This window comes from Pteronotus mesoamericanus, unplaced genomic scaffold (assembly GCF_021234165.1).
Source record: "Pteronotus mesoamericanus isolate MK-2021 breed Mesoamerican mustached bat unplaced genomic scaffold, CSHL_Meso_final scaffold_174, whole genome shotgun sequence".
Lineage (NCBI taxonomy): Eukaryota > Metazoa > Chordata > Mammalia > Chiroptera > Mormoopidae > Pteronotus > Pteronotus mesoamericanus.
In genome coordinates this window covers 21,434,670-21,443,217 of record NW_026555309.1, presented here as the reverse complement: position 1 = coordinate 21,443,217, position 8,548 = coordinate 21,434,670, and the positions used below count along the sequence as shown (strand labels likewise).

The following is an 8,548-nucleotide window of genomic DNA, read 5'->3' as shown; positions in this document are numbered from 1 at the left end:
TTTCAAGTAAGTCAGAGACAGGCAGCCCAGGGTGGGTATAGCACTTCGACAGTCAACAGGGACCAAAGTTCCTTCTTTCTCCATCACCATCTGATACATAGTTTATATCCTCAAAGGTCAAGACAGCTACTCAAGCTCCCATCGTCATTCAGAAAGAAGGAATGGAGGAGAACCTCGTGGCAGAATCAATATCCCTTAAAGAACACACCCAGAGGGCCCACAAAGTACTTTTATTTGCATCTCATGGACCAGAACAGGGACACGGAGCCCCAAGTAGCTTCAAGGGGTATTGGGAAACGTAGTTTTTTCACTGGGTGCACTGCCACCCCAAATAAAATTGGCATTGTGTTACTAAAGACGAAATAGAAAATGGATGTTGCTCCTTATACAAGTTATTTACCTTTAGGTTTACCTTTGAAAAATGGGAACAATAGTACATACCTCACACAGCTGTCTGGAAGGGTCTAACCGCTGCTAGCAGTGTCCACTGCATACTACATAAACATCAGCTGTTATCGTAAGAAGGGAAAATGTGTCTCTGAATATGTTTAAAAATAAGTTAGACAAAACCAAATGGAACAAAAAGAAGAAAAACGATCTCCACAAAAACGTACTGATAACTTCAGAAAGACACCCGCTCTCCCTGCAGGTTTTTCCATTGCTTTGGCCCTCTTTAGCTCAATTGATTCTCAGCTGACAGCATTCCAGTTTTAAATATCACGTCACCCTGCTTTGCTACTGACAAAAGGCCACTGTGTACCTGCGTGAGACAATCTCAGACTCACTGTTCTGAATCTTTCTGGTCTCACCCGCCATCCAACTTCTATCCTGCGTTCTACACCAATGACTCATGAACCTGACTGATCCTAAGGCTCACTCCCCTGCAGGGTTCTGTAAAAGTACAAACGCCCTCTCCCCGCAAAATACAAATTCCCAGTCCTCATCCTAGGAATCAGTCCCCAAAAACTTCTGTATCTGCCTCAGCTGTGTCAAACTAATTCTGGGTTTTTTGGACTAAGTGACTCAGCAACTTGAATGTTTACATAATACCGAGGAATGTATTTTGAAACCCTAACATGGATTGAATGTTGCTAGGCGTCAGGCACTGCTCTAAACACTTTACATGGTCTTGCATCCAGGTACTATTATTCCCTTTTGTACAGATCAGGAACCTGAGGCCCAGAAGCAACTCGTTCTAGGTCACACAGCTAATAAAGCGGGAACTGGGAGGCAGTCTGGCTTCTGAGAGCCTAATTGTAATCCTCTACCACCCTCCAATCTGTATTGAACAATTAGGGCACTTTAAAACAAATTATCTAAAAATTTGAACAGACTTCCTCCTACCATCTATGAAGTAAAATGCGAGATTATCTTATTCATGATCATTTATCTTCCCAAGCACATTGTGGCACAAATAAGTCTTTTATAAAAGCCTCTTTAAAAAAAAAAAAAAGTTGATTTGAGAGAGAGAGAGGAAGGGAGAGAGAGAGAGAGAGATAAAAACATCAACTTGATGTTCCCTTTATTTATGCATTCATTGGTTGATTCTTGCATGTGCCCTGATTGGGAACCAAACCTACAAACTTAATGTATGCAGGATGATGCTCTAACCAATGAGATACCTGGCCAGGGCCCAGATGAGTCTGTTATAAAAAAGTATTTCAAGGCAGCCATTAAAAGTAGTGTTTAAACTGTATTTTTATATGTATATGTTTACTATGATACTCTTTATGTAAAGAAATATATCCACATCCACACATACATATACACACACACACATAGTAATGCCTAGAGAAAGTCTGGAAGAAAACACAGCAAAGCGTGACAATTAATTCTGTGTGGTAACATCATTCTTTATTTATTTATGTGAAGTAAACATTTGAATTTTGTCTTAATTAAAAAAATCCTTAAATTAAAAATAAGGTACTTTATATACTTTGAAGCAAAAAACAATGTAAAACAACAACGATATTCTCTCTATTTTCTTGGAGAGTCTTTTCAGTCCTTTACTTAAAATTCCACCTATAAGGCCCTTTAAAAGGAAAACTGATGGAAGTATTGGATTCCAGGTGTGTTTGTACCGTGGCCGAACTATTGGTTTTACAGTGTAACAGAGGTGGGTTTAAATCTTGGCGGTGAAGCTGGCTGAGACACGTCAGACAGGTCACTCAATGACCCTACCTCACTCACCCACCTGTGGAAAGGTCAAGGCGCTGACGCATTTCACAGAATACAGGTGCTTGATGCAAGGTAACTTGTGGTTAGCAAGGGACTATTATCCTCAGAATATAATGCAGAATTGTTAAATGCCCAAACCGGCGCCTTTATAATAATAAAGATCGTAAATAATTTACTAATTAGAAGTAAGCATCCATTCTCATGAAGAGGTCTGAGGAATAGGAAAGGTCAGTCTGCTCTTGAGGATCTAGCTGAGGCTGGTTTAAAGTATTCATTGTTTGTAGTTCAATATATGTATGTTACCTGGGACAGGAAATCACCCTAAGCCCTGACCTGCAGCTTCATGTGCAGGCACACCCTTGGGTCCCTTTCTTCTGTCCTGAGGTCCAGCTGGTTCCCACCCTGCCCACGACCATCCCCTGTGCTCTAATGGCATCTCTTAAGCCTTTGCTCTCCCCACTCTGCTTCCTCCTGCTTCCTCCCCCACTGGGCTACTGAACCTGCTATCTCGGAGGTCGCCGGTGACATTCTTATTGCCAAATTCAGGGTTCAGCTTTATCTTTCTGTACCTTGCTCTATTAATCATCACTCTCTCCATGTCTCCAGGGGCCTTTCTTTTGATCTGTAAACATGCTCCAATCTCCAGCAGCCAGAAAAAAGTAATAAAAATTTAATAACCTTAGACTTATGTCATTCTCATGTCAATGACACTCGTGTCATTGGCTGAGGTCCTACCAAATCCTGAAATACTGCTTTGCAAAGGTCACCAATGACCTATTATTTGTTGGTCGATGGCCCTGTGTTGCGTTTGACCTTCTTGGTTACTTCCTCCTTCCTGAAACTCTCCATTCTCTCACTTGCTGCCAGTTCCTGCTGCACGCACCATCCTGCCCTCGTTAAAATGAGTGGCCACACACACAACCAGGGTTTGCTCTTACCTGTGAGTCTCCGCTTTTGCGGAAACTGCACCACCGCCATCACCACGGGGCCCCTCCTCACTCTGGTCCTCACATCCAACACCCAACCTCAACCTGTTGCCCTCCAGACCCTCCCTTCCCTGGGTTAACGTCCACCTATCGTGTAAGACCCTGCTCAGGTCCCATTTCCCAGGAATCCCTCCTTAACACCCTTCTCCCACCCAGCTGGGTTAGGGGCCCCTTCCTGGTGGTTACATAACACTCGTGTGTACTTTTCACACTGTGTTCTAATTATGTATCCCCAAAATGACCACGAGCTCCCTGGAATAACTTTTAGAGTCAATTCATCCTGTTCCCTGAGTTTCTAGCACTTGATGTGGTGCTAAATACATTGTAAGAACTCAATAAACGTTTATAAAATTAAATAACCAATTAACTAATATCGACACCTGTCTATATCCCCTGCGTCTCAAGCAGCAGGTACAGGGCAAATAAACTTGCAGAGAGTCAGGGGGTTGGAAAGAAATCAGAAGTGGTGGGGAACGCATGAGGTTTGGCAATGCGTGTGGTAAGGGAGCTGGGGGACGGGGCAGAGTCTGGCGGGAGTAAGAGGGCTGCCGGGAAGACAGGCTCTTCAAGTGAGGAGGCACTGCCCTTGGGGAGGCTGACTTCTAATGCTAGAAAAGTGAGAAAGAAAAAAGTTGTTTTCAAAAACTTAGAAGAAATTTGGAATATCCTCTTCAGGATGCCATGGATAACCACGGGCACAGTTTATTATCTGCCTGTGGGCATCTCCTGTGTAAGACAGCTATTATGCCGTCAAGAACAGCACCCAAGAATTTGGAGAGCCTTTGACTCTCAAGTTAGTAATTATTAAGAGAGATATAACATTACCAGATCCAGTCACCAAATAACAAGAGGCATTGTGCATTAGTGCTAACAATTAAGTTTTTAAAAATCAGAATATGTGTATTTCTTAAAAAATAGATAATGCATTTACACAGTTCAAAATTCAAAAAGACACCAAAGTGTACAATAAAAATTATTTCTTCTACTCTGTCCTTTCAGAGATCTCCTGGTTATACAAAAGAGCACATACACATATATACTTTTCCCCCCTGCCTGCTTTTTGCTGTGTCCTACTCCACATCTGATCTTGTACCTTGCTTTTTTTCCAGTCTATTTTATTTTATTTCACCAATCAATTTTCATTAAGTGTTCCACATCAGTACATAAAGAAACTTTCTCATTTTATGTGTTACATTATTTAGATAGACCATGATTTCTTTAACCAATTCCCTACAAATGGCTATCAATGTTGCTCCCAATATTTTGATACTCAAACAGTGCTATTATGAATAACCTTCCCATATATAATTTTGTACATGTACCAGACTATCTGTAGCACAAATTCCTAGAAGTGGATTAGCTGAGCCAAAGTGTGTGTTCATTTGGAATTTTTGTAGCTATTGTCAATGTTCTCTGCAGAGGGGTAGGGAGGTTGTACCAATTGACCCTCCCACCAGTTTCCTTATATTGCCATCAACAGTGTCAGCTGACTTTCTAGGTTTTGCTGATTTGGAAGGTGATGAATGAGATTTCAATGTACTACTTCTAACATGCGTTTTTCTTATTATGAGTATGGCAGTACCTTCTTTTTTTTTTTTTTTTTTTTGAGTCCACAGTGTTATTCATATTTTCAGTATAAAATAATAACAACAATAATGATAACTGACATTTATGGGGTAGCTTGCCATCTGCCAAGTATATTAGAGATATGTCATTTAAGACTCTGGCCCTGGCTGGTGTGGCTCAGTAGACTGACTACCAGCCTGCAAACCAAAACATCACCGGCTCAGTTCCCAGTCAGGGCAGATGCCTGGGTTGCGGGCCAGGTCCCCAGTCCAGGGTGCAAGAGAGGCCAACGATCAATACAGCTCTCGCACGTCCATGTTTCTCTCCCTCTTTCTCTCTCACTTCCTACCCCACTCTCTAAAACTAAATAAAACCTTAAAAAAAAAAAAGCTCTCAAATAGTTCTGTTTTGTAGGTAGGTATTGTTATTATTTTCAATCTACAAATGGGGAAACTGAGGCTTACACAGTGTCAGGAGTTTGCCCAAGTTCTCACAGCAATCCATGGCAGAGCTAGGATTTGGACCCAGACTTCTCTGACCAGGAAACTCAGGTTCTTAAAAACCAGACACCTTCACCTACTACTCAACAACCATGCAACTAAAACAGAGGCCCTCAGGCACCAACTCTCAGATTTCCTCCCTGAAATTCCAAGAAAGTAGCCTGCTAATGTCCTCTCACATCCTCACCTCTTTCTGAGGTTAACGTCTTCTTGCCTCCTTTTGAGATGTGCTCCACAGGGACCAGATCATCACGGGGACCCAGAGCCCACAGAAACGAGGCACTGACTGCAGGGTCCTAGAAATGAAGCCACATGGGAGGAGTAAGCAGACATCTGAATGGACACTCACTCACAAGTAGCAACCTCAGGCCCACAGGTAGGGAAGTCGTAAAGTTCATTGAGCAAATAGTTAGTGAACATCTCCTATGTGCCAGGCACCGTTCCAGGTATTTGGACACAGCAGTGAACAAGACAGACCACGTCCCTATTCTCATAATATGTATATTAAATTGGTCAATAAGTAAACAAGAAAAAACTTTAAATCAATAGTGATAAGTACTATGCAGAGGGTTAAAACCATGTAATTTGGTGAAGAGGGGCTACTTCGGATCGGTTAGTTGACGAAGGCCTCTCTAAAGGAGGTGCCGCTTACAATGAGAAGTAAATGACATGAGGAAACCAGCTCTTAAGGTTCATGGCAAGAGCATTTCAGGCATAGGGACAGCCAACACAAAAGTCCCAAGGCAGGGACGAGCTGGGTGCACCCGAGGAAGAGACAGGCCCGTTTACCTGGAGTCTGGAGGAAGGGGGACGGGAGGTGCTGGCAGAGGCTGGAGTGGGAGGTGTGGCCCTATCCCACCCTGGGGCTCTGTGGACCAGAAAAGGGACCTTGAATTGTACTGTGTGAGTGAGAAGCTGTTGGAGGTTGTAAATGGATGGTGGGGGAGGGGAGGGTGTGTACGTGTGTGACATAATCTGATTTAATTGTTTTTGTGTTTTTTAAACAATGCCTTTGGAGGGGGGAACAGATTGCAGTGAGGCAAGGCGAAGGATCTGGAGACCAGCTGGAGGCTAGGGAGGCGGCTCGGACGGAGATCACAAAGGCTTGGACCAGAGTAGTGCTTTCAAACCTCAGGGGGCTTCAGAATCCTCCGAAGGTGCCCATCCCCAGAGTTTCTCACTCTTGAAAGATTTTTACATTTTATTTTTTTTAAATATTTTTTCTACTTTTTAAAATTGTTTATTGTATTACAGTTGTCACAATTTTTTCCCTTTTGCCCCCCTCCACCCAGCCCACCCCTCTCGCCTAGTCAACCCCCTTTCCATTGTCCATGTCCATGAGTCATGCATACATGTTCTTTGACCAGTTCCTTCCCCTCCCTTCCACCTCCCCATCCCCCCTACAGCTATCAGTCTATTCCATGTTTCCATGTCTCTGGTTTTATTTTTCTCGTTAGTTTATTTTGTTCATTAGATTCCAGTTATAGGTGAGGTCATATGGTATTTGTGTTTTGCCTACTGGCATATTTCATTTAGCATGATATTCTTCAGTGCCACCCATGCTGTCCTAAAAGGTAGGAATTTCTTCTTTCTTTCCACTGCATAGTATTACACTGTGTAAATGTACCACAGCTGTATAATCCACTCAACTACTAATGGGCACTTAGGCTGTTTCTAACACTTGGCTATTGTAAATAGCGCTGCTGTGAACATAGGGGTGCATAAGTTCATTTGAATTGGTGTTTCAGGATTCTTAGGGTACATTCTCAGCAGTGGAATTGCTGAGTCATAAGGCAGTTCCATTTATAGTTTTTTGAGGTATCTCCATACTGTTTGCCACAGTGGCTACACCGGTCTGCATTCCCACCAACAGTGCACGTGGGTTCCCTTTTCTCCACATCCTCTCCAGCACTTGTTTGTTGATTTATTAATGATAGTCATTTGACCCATGTGAGGTGCTATCTCATTGTGGTTTTAATTTGCATCTCTCTGATGGTTAGTGATGTTGAGCATCTTTTTATATGCCTATGGGCCATCTGTATGTCCTCCTTGGAAGAGAGTCTATTCAGGTCCTTTGCCCATTTTTTAATTGAGTTGTTTGTCCTGGTGTTGAGTCATATGGGTTCTTTATATATTTTGGAGATTAAACCCTTATCCAATGAATCATTGGCAAATATATTCTCCCATACAGTCAGTTCCCTTTACTTTTTTCACGATGGTTTCTTTAGCTGTGGAGAAACATTTTAATTTGATGTAGTCCCATTTGTTTATTTTTTCCTTTATTTCCCTTGCCCTAGGAGATATATCGGCAAAAATATTGCTACACGGGAGGTCTAAAATTTTACTGCCTGTTTTCTGCTAGGACTTTTATGGTATCACAACTTATATTTAAGTCCTTTATCCATTGAGTTTATTCTGGTGTGTGGTGTAAGTTGGTGGCGGTCTAGTTTCAGTTTCTTGCAGGTACCAGTCCAATTCTCCCAACACCATTTAAAAAGTATGGAACGCTTCATGAGTTTGCATGTCATCCTTGCACAGGGACCATGCTAATCTTCTCTGTATCGTTCCAATTTTAGTACATGTGCTGCCGAAGTGAGCACAGACTTTTGCATTTTAAACCAGCTCCCCAAGTGATGCTGATGCTGCTGGTTTGCAAACCACTTTTTGAGTAGCGCTGTCTAGACTGGAGATGCAGGACATGGACAGATGTCAATATACAGGGTCTGGCAGAAGTAACGCCTGCTTGAGTGTGTTTGGCAGGGTAATAATACTTGTGTAATAATTTATAGTTTTAATTTGAACATTTCACCTAAAATGGAATATGGTGTGCTGGAGTGTGATATTGTTATGTTACAGAATTACATGCTTATAATTTTGTAATAAAAGAGGGGCTTTACTTGTGCTGGACTCTATTTTGGAAGTAGAGTCAAAGGATTTACTGATGGATTGCGTTTGGGAAACAAGTGAGAGAGAGGAATCCAGGATGACTTGGGTTTTGGTTAAGTAGCTGAGGAACAATTACTCGCTTGTATTCAGAGTTGAAATAGAGGGAGGGGCAGATGGAGGGGAAGAAAACGTGGGCGTGTTAAGACTGAGAGGCCTACAAGACATTCACAAGAAAACGTCAGTCACAAGGTGGGGAGTTCTGGTGTTGGACTGGGAGGTCAGGACTGCGGAGACCTCAGCATAGAGATGTGGATGGAAAGGGGCTCTATGGAAAGTAGCCTCACAGGGCAATCTGATCATAAATTCCTACCTGGGCAGGTCACTGTGGCTAGTCTAGCCCAGGCCTATAACTTTAGTGAGAAAGGTTTTTAA

At 42.5% G+C, this 8,548-nt stretch overlaps 1 non-coding gene across 1 annotated transcript; it reads right to left on the bottom strand.

Annotated features, from left to right (window-relative positions):
- Positions 1-7,723: 7,723 nt before the first annotated feature.
- On the bottom strand, positions 7,724-7,830 carry LOC129084474 (U6 spliceosomal RNA). The gene has a single exon (XR_008530599.1). It is a non-coding gene; the product is annotated as a U6 spliceosomal RNA (small nuclear RNA).
- Positions 7,831-8,548: the final 718 nt, after the last annotated feature.